The sequence below is a fragment of the Lemur catta genome, chromosome 2, assembly GCF_020740605.2.
Source record: "Lemur catta isolate mLemCat1 chromosome 2, mLemCat1.pri, whole genome shotgun sequence".
Classification (NCBI taxonomy): Eukaryota; Metazoa; Chordata; class Mammalia; order Primates; family Lemuridae; genus Lemur; species Lemur catta.
Genome location: NC_059129.1, coordinates 103,800,260 through 103,817,493, shown reverse-complemented (window position 1 = coordinate 103,817,493; position 17,234 = coordinate 103,800,260). Strand labels below are relative to the sequence as shown.

General features: G+C 42.2%; 1 protein-coding gene across 3 annotated transcripts in view; it reads left to right on the top strand.

Annotated features, from left to right (window-relative positions):
• FYN (FYN proto-oncogene, Src family tyrosine kinase) overlaps positions 1-17,234 on the top strand; it is a 195,689-nt gene that overhangs the window by 77,370 nt on the left and 101,085 nt on the right. For all 3 annotated transcript variants that reach the window (XM_045544197.1, XM_045544200.1, XM_045544199.1), the window contains exon 3: positions 5,497-5,566. The gene's annotated coding sequence lies outside the window, so the exon portion shown is untranslated. The remainder of the gene's footprint in view (positions 1-5,496; positions 5,567-17,234) is intronic.

Genomic DNA, 17,234 nt, shown 5'->3' with positions numbered 1-17,234 from the left:
GAGATTAATTCTGGTGGCAGAAATTGGGCAAGCGCTTGAGGGAGGGATTTATGTTAGAGTTGGCTTGAGGGACAGGTTGGTTCTCTGTTCTTGCAGGTAGAGATGAAAGCACATAGCAGGGGAGAAACAGGACAGGTGAGGGCCCAGAGAAGGGATAAGTGCCGAAAATAGCAAGTGCTCTGGTAAGGCTGGGTGTGAAGGGAGGAGGAAGAAATGAAGAAATGAAAGAGATGCCTGATGAGGTGGGTTTGGAATGATGGTGGGTGGCTTCGAGTGCAAAGCTGAAAAGTTTGACTGTAAAACGTTTGTTTTTCTAGCAGCTTTGTCGCCAAGCCCTGAGCTTCCTGGGAGGCACCGCAGGGAAAGAGGTCTGGTGTTCCAGCTGCTCCCCTGATTGTGGAGGAGAGAGCTGCTCCTCTCCGTTTTGTATGCAGGGGCATTGTCTTTCTTTTGAGGAGGCTTCCACTTTAAGAAACACTAAAACACATTGGTATATGCATGAGCCCCATTAATTTATTTGATCGGTCACTCAACAAGTATTTGTTGAGTACCTACTACATATCAGGCCCTCACCTAGGTTCTACTGAAAAACTTTTAAAGGTTTTTGAACTGGTCAGTGACCTGGTAGCCAGAGCACTGGGTCTTGAGTTAAAATCCTGTCTATGCCACCCTCTAATGGTAAGATCTTGGACAAGTCTCTTGGCCTCGATGGACCCAGTTTCTCCCCTGGAAAGCACAGGGCTTCCCAGGTGAGATATTCTAGGAGCAACTTGAGCAGTACTGTAATCCAGAGACCTCGTATGTGTCAATAGGGTGGAAAAGGAGAGGCCAGTGTCAGAGGCCAGTCAGTAGATGATGGCAAGAGCTTTCATTTATTCATTCAACAAACATTTCACACTCAGTGCCAGCCACTGTGCTAAGTGTTGGGAAAATAACAGTGACCAAAACGTAGTCCCCACCCTTGAGACACTTTCTGTGTAGGCAGCAGCAGAGAAACTGGGAAGATGGGTGATAGATCTAGAGATGTAGTTTGAAACTCATCACATGGGATTATAGTTGGGACCATGAAAAGGTATAAGGTACCAGGAAAGAGAGAGCCAAAAAGGTTTGAGAGAAAAAGAGTTATGAGGAGACAGAACCTGGGAACATCCTTTGGGGAGCTGCTCCTTGATACAAAACACTCTCCATCAAGCCAGTACAACAAACCCAACCCCCAGAATATCCTCTTGTGGCTAAGAAGTTAAGACACACCAAAGAGATAATGTCCATTTAGACATGCAGTTCTCCTTGACTGCGTCACTCCTGTGTGTGAAGCAGAATACACCAAAGCCATATATGGTTTTGTGTAATAACTGGTCTATTTGTTTTCCTCAGAAAGGTTTTTAATATGTACCAGTGATATGTAAAAACCAGTCAGGGTGCCGGCCTAGGCTGCCAACCCCTCAAATCCTTCCCCAGACCAGCTGGCTCTTTTTTTTTTTTTTTTTTTCCTTCCTTTTCCCCAAGTAACTGGAGCAGATCCAGAAACAGATTCTGAGAGCCTCAAGCTTTTCCTTTTTTACCCTTCAGTAATTACATGTCACAGGTTGTCTTCCCTGTGAAGAGTCTGAGGCTGAGCAATTAGTCTCCCATTGTCTTTGCAGGAAATGACATCCTTATGGCTTCTGGGGAGGGCAACTGTTGACCACTCTGGTTACAGTCATTTGGAAAGTGTTCAGCATTTCCTCTAGTTGATCATTTAGACCGACTAATTTAGAAAGCATTTGTAAGTGTGCGAATGAACCATGGTTGTCAGGATTGGAAATACTACTGTGTCCGTTCCTGGATCCAAAGGAGTCTCTGAACTGTTGCTCTGGTCTCTGGATGCACTACCTTGTCTAGCCTGTGCCTGAGCCCAGAGCCTTGACATTCTGTTCCCTTTATAATGCTTTAATGGGGACTGATTAGTCAGGGTGTTTTCCAGCTGCAGGTGATTGAAAACCCAACTCAAGGACTCCTAAACAATATGATATTTATTCGAAATCCAGAGATGCCACAGACTTCCAGAGTTAGCAGAAGCTCCCAGAAAAACATTCTTCACATCGCATTGGCTTCAATTGGGCCATATGCCTATTCGTAAACTAATCATTGGCAATAGGAATGGGTTTCTATTGGATCAGTGCTTCTCAAGCCATAGTGTGCACACAGATCACCTGGAGAATCTTGTAAAATATATTCCGATTTGATCAGTTTGCATGGGGCCTCAGAGCTGGCATTTCTAAGAAGCTCCCAGGTGATGCAAATGTTGCCAGCTGACACACTGCAAAGGCTTGGACCATTCAGTTCCCCAACCCATAGCTGAGGGTGTGGTCACCTGCCCGTGGGGCACTGTGGGTGAAGAAATATGGGGGATCTGTTGGGAAGAAGAAAGAGAGAATGACCCCAGGCAGATGAGAACTGGATTAGAGATACTTGTTTCCAGTGTATAATGAGAATTTTACCTTTAAACCAGGAACCACACAATAGTCTGTGACATATATTAGAAGCAAGAAGGACATTCAGTGCTACATGTTGTGTGGGAGCACCCATAGAAATATTAACTCGTTTATGATGATGTAGATATTGTAATTGTTGAGACAGAAGATAAAACAGTCATGCCAGTCTCTTTATCATTCAGCTATTTTTCTTAGTAATTAATACCCTATATCTAGTGTGTCTCAAAAAGAACAAATTCAAATGAGATGGATTTAAATGTCCTTAAAGTATAAAAAGAGTTTGCCAAGTCCAGCCTTTGTTCTCTGAGAGGCCATCTCATCAGTCTTAGCTACTGGGGAGGGAGAGTACACCCCCATTTGTCTTAAGAGTCACTGGACATGAGGTTGACTGTGAAAAATGCTGCCAATGGTGAATTTCTGCCAAAGCAAATGGTCGCAATGCCCTTATAAGTGGTTTTCAGTGGAGAAAATCATCATGCTCTCTTCATTTGAAAAGGAAGAACTCTTCTGTTATTTTTGTTTGTTGGTTTTGTTTTTCTCAACAGAAGACACACAGGCATTCTGAGCTGCAGCTACTCAGGAAAAACGCTAAGACCTAAGGACAGTGTCTGTCCTGAGGCTGAGCTGTCACAGACTTGGTGGGCTCAGAGTAAAATATGTGGCCAGGTGTGGGGTCGCCCTGCCTTAGATGGTCACTTTGCTAGTTGCCGCCCCTACCTCATGTGCAGGGGCAGTATATCTCAGGAGGTACTTGGAGGGGAGATGGAGTTCCCACCCACCACAAAGGCTCTGGCTCACGTCTGTGAGACTGATCGGAAGCTGGAGGAGCTTCTCTGGTCTCTGGTCAAGGGCAGAGCAATTCTTCTGGCCTTGCCAGCGTGGGTCACCACAGTGCCTGTGTTTAGGAAATCACGGGCTGTTCTTTGTCTTTGTAAGGGCTCTGGACTAGCTAGGGAAAGCTGCTAAACTTGAAGCCCCAGGAAGGCAGGAATTGTGCCTGCACCACACAGGCACCCACGTGTGGACAGAATGAGCAGCTGGCCTGTTCCTGGGAGATCTGTCACTCAGCAGCATGGACTGAGCTTTCATTCTCTAAAGAGAAGTAGAGAACATTTTGTTGCCCGACTTCTGTAATTTATAATCTAAAAATAGAATGTTTAGGTGTCCCACCTACATATTTAGGACCTCATAAGCTGCCAAAGAGAGATGAGATAATATTATTTATTCGCTGAGCTCGTGTAGGGCAAGCAAGATTGCACTATTACTCACTGATTAATTCTAACAATCCTGGTGAATGCCTGCCTGCTATGCCTGCTATCAGGGAAGACATTATTATTAATAGTTGCAGAAGGAATAAAAAAATGGGGAAAAAGAGAATCTCTCCCCTTCCCTTTAAAGGCTTACAACTTAAAGATTAGGGTGTAGTAAGTACATTTACTTAAAATATACATATAAAATAAAATATAATTTTTAAAAAGAGAGAAAGAGGGGTAAGATAATACCAGATTGAGACCATCAGGGTAGAAAAGGCAATGAGAGTGAAGAAAGCTTGGGCCCTTGACCTGAGGACCATGGGTGGAATTCAGGGGTCTGTGAACTTGGATGGGGAAAAAAATTATCTTGTCCTTTTCATTAACCCTTAACTGAAATAAAACATCACCTTCTATTATGAAAGTACCGTTAGCTGTTTGTCTGCAATTGAAATTATGAATATTTTTATATTATAGTTATAGATATCTTGAAATATCATTTATGCCTAACAGTACTTTAAAATTACAGTAGTTATTAGGGTTTTGCTAGAAATTATTTAAATATTGAAATAAGCCCATCACAATTTTAAATATTTTGATAACTATAGGTCAATATACTTTGCTTAAAAATATATATATATATACTTTGCTTTTTTTTTTTGAACCCTGTGCTTTCATGTGTTAATTCCAAGCATTGGAAAACATTACTCTGAGAACATGTGTCTTGACTGCCACAGCATAGAAAGGTAAGAGCCCTTGCCTGAGGGAATGGTGAGGCCTCCTCCCGGCAGGTATGGGCAGCAGGCACTCAGGCAAGACAGGGGACTAGACACTACAGCATCTGATGGGACGATGCGGAAATAAAGCCAAGTTGAGCTTGAATCCCAGCCTAATGTGATTTCACATATAAATGTGCGGGTGACGGGAGGTGGTGAAAGGTGTTTCTTTTGAGGAAGGACAGGCTGTAAGTGTGTTTAGGAAGGACGCCTTGTAGAGCCACGAGAGTTGGATGAGGAGGGAATAAACGGGAGACCTGTGTGTGCCAGGCGGGATGCGACCAGATGGAGTGTAATGATGAGAACCGAGAGAAGCTGTGAGACTCCCACGGCGGGTTTGGGCCATGGTTTGCAGTGGCGGTGAGGGAGGCCATGTTCGGTTTCAAGCCTGGGGGACTAGGAGAATGATGCTAATGGCACAGGTTTATTGAGCGCTTACTGTGTGCCAGATGCTGTTTTAAGCCTATCTGTGTCGTTTATATGATATCATTTAATCCTCATAGCAACCCTGTGAGGTCAGTACAATAATCCCTATTTCACAGATAATAAAATGAAATCTAGCAAAGAACAGTTAGGAAAATTGCCTAGGGTCTCACAGCTAGCAGGGAAGAGGGGAGGATATTATTGGAAAAAAAAAAAAGAAGAGGAATTGGTTTGGGGGGGGAAATGTTATGAGTTCAATTTTAAATATTTTTCCATTGTTCTCTTGTCTTCAGTTATTTTAAAGGGCTTAAAATTCAAATATTTGGAGGCAGTTTGTGGTCTAATTTCATTGTCCATTTTTTAACTTATTTTTTATTAGTGAGTGCTGAGATAATTTGTAAATTGGTTTCATCTTCCTGTGAAAAACAAAAAGGAAACTGGAGGTGGAGTTTGGTACATCGATGGGTGCCCAAAACAGAGGAAGAGGTTGCCGTTTCCAGAAGAGGAGCACAATATGTATTAAATTACTTCTGTTTAATGATGTGTTTTCTTTTGTTGTGGTTCTGTTTTCAGGACCAGTCCCGCTGCTGTTTTAGAAGACATGTGGTGTATATAAAGTTTGTGATAGTTGGCGGAAATTTTGGTAAGTGTTGCTGCATTTGTTTCTAATATCTTTTGTTGTCAAAGGGTGCTCGTGAAGGGAAGCTATTGCCTTGTTCTATGCATCTTTTAAATTTGCACTAAACCTAGAACAGAATTTTGTAATTAAATGTGGCATTGAATTGGTGTTTTCTGACAGTGTGACATTTTTCCTTGTTATTGCTGATGTTATTAAGCAACATAGGGTTTTCTAAAATTTAGTGAGTGTAGATGTAGGAAAGCTTCTGAATGCAGGGTGGAGAATGCCCTTGACAGTTTATGTTCTAAGCCAGCCACAGAATGTAAGTAAGAGTAATGAACTTGCAGACCAAAAAAAATGAAGTCTCCAAAGCAGAGAGATCCTTATGGCCTGTTACGGTTGAAATGAGAGAGAAACAGGCAGCTTGGAGAAGGAGAAATTAAAGGAAGTTAAGAATCCTGCATGCTGGGAGCCAGCCCACAGTCTGCTGTAAAGGGGCGTGGGAGACCAAGAACAGTCTATTCAGCAGCCACTCAGACCTTGCTAGCTGGCAGCAGTAAAGGGGAACAGTCTTGGGGTCTTAGGGGCCAGGAGACCTGGGTTTAAGTTCAGCATCTACTGGTTGTTAGGTAACCTCTCTGAGCAGGGGAGAAGGGAAAGTGTTAACAAAATAAAAGGAAAAAGAAATTGGTTTGGGGGGATGATGTTAGGAGTTCAATTTTAGATATTTTCCCATTGTTCTCTTGTCTTCAATTAATTTAAAGGGCTGAAAATTCAAATATTTTGTAAACATAGTGTCTGGTTTATTTCATTATGCAGGTTTTTTTATTATTATTAGTGAGGGCTGAGATAATTTATAAATTGGTTTCATCTTCCTGAGGGGGGAAAAAGAGGAAACTCATTTTCCTCTTCTGTAAAATGACACTTAGAATATTACCTCCCTCATAGGGTTGTTGTGAGAATAAAATGAGCAAGGTAGTGCTGGAGCATAGTAGTTGCTCAGTGAAGCAGTCATTCTTGATAACAGAGCAGCCTTGTTTGGGGACTGGACATTTGCCAGTGAGGTCAAGCCACCAAGAGGTGTGTATCTTCCAGCAGGAGGGCTGCTGGGGTGGGTCGGTCACACCTGCGTGACATCACAGGGCCTCCCGGCTGTTCACCATGTTCCCTCCTCCAACACTAGCCGCATAATGAGCTGTGGGAAGCCCTGATATTTCCTTTCTTCTCTAACCCTAGTGACCATTCTTAGACCAGCTTGGCTAATTTAACTTCCCTTCCTGCCACCTTCACAACCAAACGAGATCTCCTTGTTTGAGCTTTGTTAGTTTTTTCAGAGTTAATGTTATTTCAAGCTACATTAATAAGAAGAAAAAGAAAGGTTGGGATAAATGATACCCTTGGTTTGGATCTGAATTATCATGTTTAGGCTTTCATTTCCAAGCCTTTTTTTTTAATTTGATTTGATTTTTTGTCTGTGTCTATTATGTAGCCTTCACAGAGATCTAATTATCGTACTGAACTTTTTGAGCTTTGACTAAAAGAATTTGGGGCCTTTACCTGCAGTTGGGGAGAATCAACTACATCACTGCAGACAGGCTGATGCTTAAGGTCAGATGTCTGCAGGTGACTATGCTCCAGTTTCATGGCATCAAAGAGATGAACATGGCCTCAAAGGTTGTCTGGCCCAAACTTCTGCTCGCCAAAAAAACAGTACCTTCTACAGAATCCCTGACAGGGGAATTCAGATTACACAAGGCACCTTGCTTCAATTAGAAAAACAATTAAGGACCACAGGGAAATTTTTTGGGGGGGAAGTGATCAAATTCTTCTATATCGTAATTGTGATGGTGTTTATGCAAATGTGTGCTTTTCTGAATACTTAACCCAACTGTACACTAGAAAAGGTGATTTTGCTGTACGTTAATTTAACCTTAATTTTTAAAGTGGAAAAAGTGAGCAATTAAAGAACTGGAAATTAGCTCAACTTGTTAAAAAGAAAGAGGAATGGAAAGGAGAGGAGGAGAGAGGGTGGGAGGAAAGGAAAGGAATCTAGTCCTTAATATACTGTCCACAGGACAGGATAGCACCTGGCACACGGAAGGTACCTGGTAAATGTTTATTGAATCACCGACTGCTTTTAGTCCCTTTCTAAGTAAGTCAGCTCACTTTCTCACATGCCAGCCCTCCAGATGTTTGAGACACTCTCCTTCCTCATTCACCTTTTCTTCTCTGGCCTGAACTTCGCCCCTCCCCTTCTTGGACTCTGCCCTCTGACGTTATTTTCTCATCCTTCCCCACTTTCCCATGCTCCTCTTGTGCACGCAGCCCAGCACGAGAAGCTCTGCCCCAGAGGTCGGTCTGACCCAGACGGAGCACAGTTGGGTGCATTGCTTCTGTGGATGATGCTAATCCTCCTCCTTCATAATCAGTACGAAGTGCCTGGTAATGGATCACGTAGGATTTTTAGAACAGTCTTCTAAGAAAGGAGCTCCTCAAGAGGGAGGGTAGCAGTCCAAGAGCCCGGGTGGCCGCACATCCATCCTCTTGACCGAAATGAAGCCAGGTCCTGGAACCCTTGGTTTGAGACAGCAGTGGTGCTGTTCATAAATCTTCAGGAGTAGTAGTGTTGTAGTGTGTCACAAATCCTGATTCTTCATTACGAGTCACAGGAAGATTGAAATACTTAAAACTAAAACTTGTGGGTGCCTTGAAAAACCTAGATTTCTTTTTTCCTGGCCACACCAGGGGGAGATATATAAATATATAAATAGAGGTAGAGATCAGTGGTTCCCAAGTGGGGTCAGTTTTACCCTCTCAAAGGACATTTGTTAATGTCTGAAGCCATTTTTGGTGGTTGCAGCTGGAGGAGGGAGGGCGTGTGCTAGTTGCATCTAGTGGGTGGAGGCCAGGGATGCTGCTCAGTGTCCCACAGTGCACAGAACAGCAACACACGTGCACATGCGTGCACGCAACACACTCACGCACACGTGCAGAAAGATCCAGCCAAAAATGTCAGTAGTGCCAAGGCCAAGAAACTCGGATATTAGAAGTAATAAAAAAAAGTGTAAATGTCTAAAGCACTCATTATTTTGAAGATGTAAAAATTTAAATATCTTAACATTTAATTATATGTAAATATATAATTAGAAAACATAAATTAGTTCAAAGAATCATAGGACGGGAAGGGCTACTAAGAGGCTATCTCCTCTATCACCTCTGACTCTAAGCAACAAATGACCTAAATGACTTCAGACACATAGGTCTCTGAGGGCTTATACTGAATGATGGTCAACTAAAGATGAAGATGAGACTCACACAACATGATCCCAGCATCCACACAAAAGACATTGTCTTGCATTTTAAATTTCAGCCCCAGCTTCTTCAGATGTGTTGGTCTTTAGATGACCTCTGAGATGAAATGGTATTTCAGTCTGGGCTGGTCCTTCCTTTTGAGTGTGGTGTGATGAAAATGTGCTTAGAGAGGAGAAAGATCTCATTATAGATGATTAAGATGGAGTATTTTGGTACACAGGGCTGTTTATTTGCATCAGTTTGATCGTGACACCACAATCTGGTTTAAATGTGAGTCGTTGAGAGCTTGTGTAGCCCAATATGGCTACATTTGCTGAAGCAGGGAGATTAAAGCAACATATGTCAAGTTGTGATATAGGACAATCCACTTGAAAAGACTTTACTTAATTATAGGGCCTATTTTGGGAGGGTAACTGTTCTTTTTGTGAAGTATATTTTGGGATATGCTCACCCAGCTTCTAGACCAGTAATATCTTCTCAGAAAGGGTGTGGTGTGTGCCTGTGGACATAAATATTTTCTTACCAAAAGCTTTGGTATGATACGCTTTTGACTTTACTACCCTTCATTTTTCTTTTTCTGATAGTCTTTCCTCTTGCAAGAGTACTGTGAAAATGGTATTCTGCAAAACCAGAGAAGCGAAGGATAAAAGATCTCACTTCACCTAGAAATTTAGGGACTTTACATTATCAGTCTACTGTTTTTAAAATGAATGGAATTTTAGAGGAATGCAGCAAAGTTGAATAATAAGCAGAGTCGAGGGAGACAATAAAAACACAGTGTTGGCTCTAGCTATTTGTATGTAAGTATGTGTGGGAAAACTATGCAGTTACAACCTGTGTGTGCCAGCACCCTGTCTCCAGCCCAGGGGGAACCCTCGTGGTCCATTTCCCGGAGCTTTCCAATAGCCTATGACCTAGAGGGGGAATGTGCTTTCAGTTTTGTTCCCCTGCTCTACCTACCCCTACCTACCTGCCCCCCATCCCAGCCCTCTGTGGCCTCCTTCACTTCTCTGCTAATACCTGAGGCTTTCGGCCTTAAAGGGAGAGGTCAGAACTTTCCGTCCAGTCAGCATTTCCTGCTCCTCACGTGAAAGTGAATGATAAAGGAGAAATTTGATCAGCAAAATAAAATTAGCTTCTTATTTACACAATGTGTGTACAGAGGGAGAGGGAGCAGAGATAAAGAGTAAAAACAGGCAATTTTCATAACCCAAAAAACCAACCAGTCCTAAGGGCTGGAGAAATGCCTTTACCTAAATTCTGAGTCATGAAGGCCATAAAATGAGAGCAAGAGTGTTCCATGGGGAGAGTTGAGGACAGAGCCTGCTCCCGGAGAGTTCTCTGGAGAGGCATCCACGCGTCTCCCAGAGCAGTCTGCCGCCCCCGTGTCAGAATCAGCCCAGGAGCTTGTTTAAAAGTGCAGATCCCTGGTGGACGGAATCGGAATCCCGGCAGGGCAAGCTACCTTTCCTTCTTAACAGGCACTTGGGTGGTCCTTAGGCACACTGAATGGTGAGAATCCCTGTCCCAGTCTCCATTCTGGGCTTTGGTTGTATGCAGCAGTCTGGCCCAGCCCCTAAGATTCCCTTCCGTAAGCGTCACTCAAAAATCTGAAGAGCCGATCTCCAAAGTGTGGCATTTTGAAAATCACCCCTGTGTGTAAGAGGGGACAGCATCCTCTTCTGTGTTACTTTCTAATCTTGATCCCAGAAATAATCCCCGCTGTCATTTTATCACTTGCTCACTAAGAGGAGTGTCATTTTCATTCCGGGTTGGTTTTGGCGACATCCTAAACCAGATTCTTTGAAACTACTTTGGAGGTGCCACCCCGCTCCTCTGCTACGATAGCCCATGTATTTGCCATCTGCTTTCGCTCTAAAATTCACACTGTGATGTGGTTTTTATCTGCCGCAACACTTAAGAACCCAAATTTCCCACTTATTTTCAGAATAAGTAGCTGTCACATAGTCTAGTACTTGACTAGAGAGACAAAACTGCAATAGATCCCACCTGCGATCCTGCCTCTCAACTGGCAGGCTGCTTGTGTGTATGCATGTTAGGATGTCATTTTGTAGATAAGTTTATAAAGAGCCGTAGCATACTTGATCTTCTCAAACCATTTCTTAGGTGGCAGAGCCAATATCATCACCAGATAAATTCTGAGGCTTAGAAAATTTAGCGTGTGTCTAAGGGGGTTTTTGACAGTGTGTGTAGGGGGTGGAGGGTGTGTTTGTTGTCCTCTCAAAGACTGGGAGGCACTATTGGCACATGGTGCGACAGGGAGTGGGGCAGGGATGGTAGATGTCCTGCGGTACCTGCGACAGTCGTGCCCAGTGAAGGTTGTCCCCGGCACAGTGTCCATAGCACCCTCATTGAGAATCTGAGGTTGTACAACTAACATGCAGTGGAGTAGACACACACCTGCATCATCCGAACCAGATCCCTTATAGCCCTTTCATGGTAAAGGCATCACAGAATTAATTCCCGCTTCATTGAGAACTCTCACTCTCTACAAATTGAATTCACAGTGGCTATTCCATGGTTCATGTCATTGCTGCTCTTAGGCACCAGCTCAGGCACAGCATGCTTTACGTGGAAACAGACCCTTTAAAAACTCAGCGGCCTAGCTAGCGAGCACCTTGTCCTGTACCTGTCCTTCCTCCCTCAGTGCCCGGTGCAGGTGGGAGAGAAAGGATTGTCTTGGAAAAGATCAGAGCCCAATAGGATGCTTCATGCACAGCCTTGGATCCAATCTTACTGGCTTAAAAACCATCGTGATAGGGAATTAGGTGTCAATTTCAGGAGTTTTTAATTTGTTATCTTGCCTTCATACCTACCTGGTAGACTGTTACAGCCTGTTTTGGAGCTTTGTTTAAAGTTCGGTTTTCATGTTAGCCAGCAAAAATCTGAGATGGTGGCTACATTGGTTTGAATGAGCACATATGGAAGTTATTAAAGTGGCAAAAATAAAACCATATTGAATGAAAAGCATGCAGGGAAACTGACCTGAATATAGATGTGGAGGGGATTCTACAAGGAGATAATGATATTGTCTTATCTTTTTTTCGTTTCCTGGTGTGTGTGTGTGTGTGTGTGTGTGTGTGTGTGTGTGCGCGCGCTCATGCATGTGTGTGTGTTTCTCTCTCTCTCTCTCTCTCTTGAAATTTCTTTCCCAGCATTTTATTTTGAAAAATTTCAAACCTGTGCTGGTTGGGAGAATTGTAAAACAAACACCTTATGTCCTTTATCTGAATTCACCATTTGCTCTAAATTTGCCACATTTACTATATTCCCCTCTTCCAATTATATGTATAAATTGTATATATTATATAAATTTTTCCTGAACCATCTGAAAGTAAGCAAACATCTTGATACTTTATCTCTATTTCACTATCTCTCTCCTAAGAATAAGGACATTCTTCTATATAACCATACTATAATAATACTATTGTCACATCTAAGAAATTTAACAATAATTTTATAAAATTATCTAATGGCCAATCCATATTCAAATTTCCCCACTTGTTCTAAACTATTTTTTATAACTCACATCCATGCCCCTAAATCAGTGTCTAATCAAATTCACTTGATGGATTTGGTGGATAATTTTTCTTTTACCCTGTAGAACATTATTTGGCTTTTGTTAAAACGACTTTTTGAAGAGCCTAGGCTGGTTGTGGTGTGGAATGTCCTACACTCTGGGCTTGTCTGTTTCTTTGCAGGGCTGTTTAACTTGATCCTCTTTTCCTGAAAATCATTAGATCTAGAGGCTTGTTATTAGATGGAGGTTAACATCTTTGGGCAAGAACACTTCGTAAGTGATGCTGTGCACGTGATATTACATCACATCAAAGGGCAGATGATGTTACTTTTTCCACCATTCTCAGTGCTAATTGTGATCTCTTGGGTAGGGTGGTAACCAGACCTAACCAATGTCAATATAGACTTTGAATTAACAAGCCGACTGTAGGCTGGTACATGGGTCCTTTGTGAACATCGTGTTCTAGCCTTCCTATCATTCAATGGTTTGAGGATCCGTGGATAATCCGTGCCTGGATCAGTTATTACTTTGGGACATTATCTGATATTTTTTACCCTTTGCTTTCTCTTCCCGAATTCTTTGTGTGTATGATCTAGGCCTTCATATATTTGCAATAATGGCTTTTAGCCACTTCCTCGGTAGTCAACTGGATTTTGCTGTGGTGACAGATTATGTTAGACATTTTTTTCTTGCTTTTGAGATAAGAAAGAATAACTTTAGCAGAGCATTTACTACGTGATAGGTACCACACAGCGTCCTTATATGTAGAACTTTTTTCACTTTCTTCTTATACAGTGGCTCAGACTAGTAAACTGACTTGTGCATGTCACCCAGCCTCTGTGGTGAAGCTAAGACCAATCCAGATCTGTGCCTCCCACCATACAGTTCCTACCTCAGGCCACAAATGCCTGGCTAACTAGGTACGTCCCTAAACCAGGAAAGTCAAGCAGGAGTCTGTGCAGCTGGGGAAACACAAGCCTCCCACATCTAAAGGAGCAGGGGCTACCAGACCTCAGACGAGTGGGCTGTGCTCTGCCAGAAATCTGGACTTTATATTAACCATCTGACTTTTTTTTTTTTCCTTTGGAGACAAGGTCTCACTCTGTTGCCCAAGCTAGAGTACAGTGACGTCATCATAGCTCACTGCAACCTCCAACTCCTCCTGGGGCTCAAGCGATTCTCCTGCCTCAGCCTCCTGCGTAGCTGGGACTATAGGAACATGACATCATGCCCGGCTAATTTTTCTATTTTTTGTAGAAATGAGGTCTCACTATGTTGCTCAGGCTTGTTTCGAACTCCTGGCCTAAAGCAATCTGCCTCTGCCTCCCAAAGTGCTGAGATTACAGGCATGAGCCACTGCACCCTGCCCATCCTGACTTTTTAATGGTGGCAACTAATTTATACATTTTGAAACTTAAAATTTATGTATTCTGAAACCTCAGCACCAATACTGCTGCTGGCTAAGGCAATCTTGGGTCAGCCACCTTTGTTTATAAATGGAATTCATTGTTTGTCATTTGTTTGTATATTTGTTTTTAACACCCTCTTTTAAACAGAAATTAATGCACTTAAGAAGTGATATTGTTTTGGTTTGGGGAAGTATTTGGTTTTTGAAGAGGAGGAAAGTTTTATGGAAGTGTTATGTAACTGGACAATTTAATAATCCAAGGCATTATTATAAAATCTTGGATTTCTTAATTGGTAGGTTATCAGCACAGCAGTAGATTTTTCTAATGTAGATTTGAGACAAAGCAAATAACATTTCCCCTTGAATATCATCTGTAGAGTTTTTCTTTTTCAAATTTTTCTGAGTCCTTAAGAGGGGGATGACATCTGTTGTACCGATCTTGCACCCGTCCCTCTTTGTGTGTCCTTAACTGTGTTAACGTATTGCAGGGGACTCTGTAAGCTTGTTCCCACAAGAGGGACCGAAGCAGGACTAGCAGTAAATAGCACTGCTTCTCAAGATGGGTCCTGGCTGAGGATAAAGACCTAGGAGGTTCATTCTGATTGTTTCTAGAGTTATTCTTGAGTTTGGAGTGAGGGGGAATGATGCAAGTAAAAAGCTGCTTTCCTCTTAGTTCATCGTGCAAGAATTTGGTTCTGCTTTCTCATTTTACAGATGAACCACCTGAGGCCCAGGAGGTTGAGTAGGGCCCAGGTCAGACCTTGATATGGTTTGGATATGGTTTTCTGTCCCTACCAAATCTAATGTTGAAATTTGATCCCCAATGCGGCAGTGGTGGAAGGTGGAGCCTCGTGGCAGGTGTTTAGGTCATGGGGATGGATCCCTCATGAACTGGTTGGTGCCCTTCTTGCAATCGTGAGTAAGTCCCCTCTGGAAAGACTGGGCTAGCTCTTAAGGGAATGGTTAGGTCATTATAAAGTGAGGACACCCCTCCTAGGTTTTGCCCCTTCCCACATGCTTGCTTCCCCTTTGACCTAGCACGAGGCCCTCACCAGAAGCTGTGCAGGTGCTGGTGCTATGCCTCTTGGACTTCCCAGCCTGCAGAACCATGAGCTAAATAAACCTCTTATCTTTATAAATTACCTAGTTTCAGGTATTCTGTTATAGCAACATGAAATGGACTCAGACAGACCTGATTGGCTTGGGTCTCTTATAACTGCTGCTCACACTTCCTAAAGCTGAGGTTTTCAGTTAACAAGTGGTAACTGTAATGCTTCACCCCGGCAGGTCCCCCAGGGCCCACACAATGTTTCTTCCCATCTGGACCCTCCACCACCCAGGTTCCCGCCACCAGTCACATTTGACACATGGAGAAACAAAGGTCTAAATCAGCACTGTCCAATAGAAAGCAAAGGCAGGGAACATCTATAATATAAAGTTATCTGAAAAAAGAGAAAGTAAAAAGAAACAGGTAAAATTAAATTTTATAATTTATTTAACCTCCTGTGTATCCAAAATATTATCATTTTACCATGTAATCAATATTAAAAATTATTGAGATTTTTTTTTACTAAGTCTTTAAAAATCAAGTGTGTATTTTACACTGAAAGCACATCCCAATTTGGACAAGCCACATTGCAAGTGCTCAGTGTGGCTACTGGCTACTGTGTTGGCCAGCAAGGCAGTCTAGAAGACGAAGTCCAAGGTCACACCCAGCTAGGTTCTTTAATTTAAATCTCTCTAGGGAAACCTAATCAGCTTTCTTGCCCTCCTCCCCCCCCCCCCAATTTGAAACCACATATTTCCGTCCTCTTTGTGCCATTTTTTCCCCCTGGCTAACTCTAATTACAGGGAGATGCTTGGTTTGGTCATAACTGCTAGCTCAGCAGCTTTCTACCAGCACTGGCAGTTGGTGAGACCAGCACACACGGCCTGTAAATGATAGTGTAAAGCATACTTCCAAATTTTTCCACTGCAGAGTTTCCATGATTTTCTTTCTCTTGGGAGTAACTCAATGACATTTTTCAAAGCCAGGGTGATTGATTTTTATAAGTCATTCTTTCTTAAAGTCCCATCCTAATCAATAGATTCTTTTTATTTATTTTTACTTCAGAATATTACCAGGGTACAAACGTTTAGGTTACATATATTGCCTTTGTACCACCCAAGTCAGAGCTATAAGCATGCCCATCCCCCAAACAGTGCTCACTGCACCCGTTAGGTGTGAATATACCCATCCCTTCCTCCCCGCTCCCACCCTCTCAACACCCAATGAATGTTACTTCCATATGTGCATGTAAGTGTTGATCAAATAGTACCAGTTCAATAAGCATATGTGGTGCTTGTTTTTCCATTCTTGTGATATTTCACTTAGGAGAATGGGCTCCAGCTAATCCAGGATAATACAAGAGGTATTAGATCACCATTGTTTTTTGTGACTGAGTAGTACTCTATGGTGTACATACACCACATTTTATTAATCCACTCATGTATTGATGAGCACTTGGGTTGTTTCCACATCTTTGCAATTGTGAATTGTGCTGCTATAAACATTTGAGTACAGATGTCTTTATTATAGACTGTCCTTTTTCCTTTGGGTAGATGCCCAGTAGTGGGATTGCTGGATCAAATGGTAGTTCTACTTTTAGTTCTTTGAGGTATCTCCATATTACTTTCCACAGAGGTTGTACTAGTTTGTAGTCTCACCAGCAGTGCATGAGTGTTCCTGTCTCTCCACATCCACACCAACATTTGTTGTTTCAGTTTTTGGTAAAAGCCATTCTCACCAGAGTTAAGTGATATCTCATTGTGGTTTTGATTTGCATTTCCTGTTTCTTGACTATTAGTCTATCTTCTTTTGAAAAGTTTCTGTTCATGTCCTTTGCCCACTTTTTAATGGGGTTGTTTGACTTTTTTCTTGCTGATTCTTAAAATATTTACTAACTAGCAGTCTCCACATGGCCTCAGCAGAACAAGAAGGCATTATACATTTTAATCTGATTTTTGTACCAAATATACCTCTGATTTGATTAATGATGGTTCTTTTTTTTTTTTTAACTAGTCAAATATTCCTCCAATATATCAGTTCCATTTTGAGCATTATTCACAGTGAAACATCCATCAGTAAAGGTCAGATTCCATTTCCACTAAATATCAAATCTCTGGCCATTGACCCCATTACTTGAATTACTAGACTATAATCACAATACCAGCGGGAAAACAGCAAAAGAATGGTGACAGACTCCTGGAGTTTGTTATGATGGACTTCACCCAAATTTGTAAGAATTGAAATTTGAATAAGGAAAAGATCATCCCATATTCTTAATTAAAGGCCATACCCTCACATCTTCCAGTGTTCTTGGTTAAGTGAAGGATAGAGAAGATAATACTTTTTTTGTTATCTTTTAGCAATTGAAGGATGGCACCAAAAA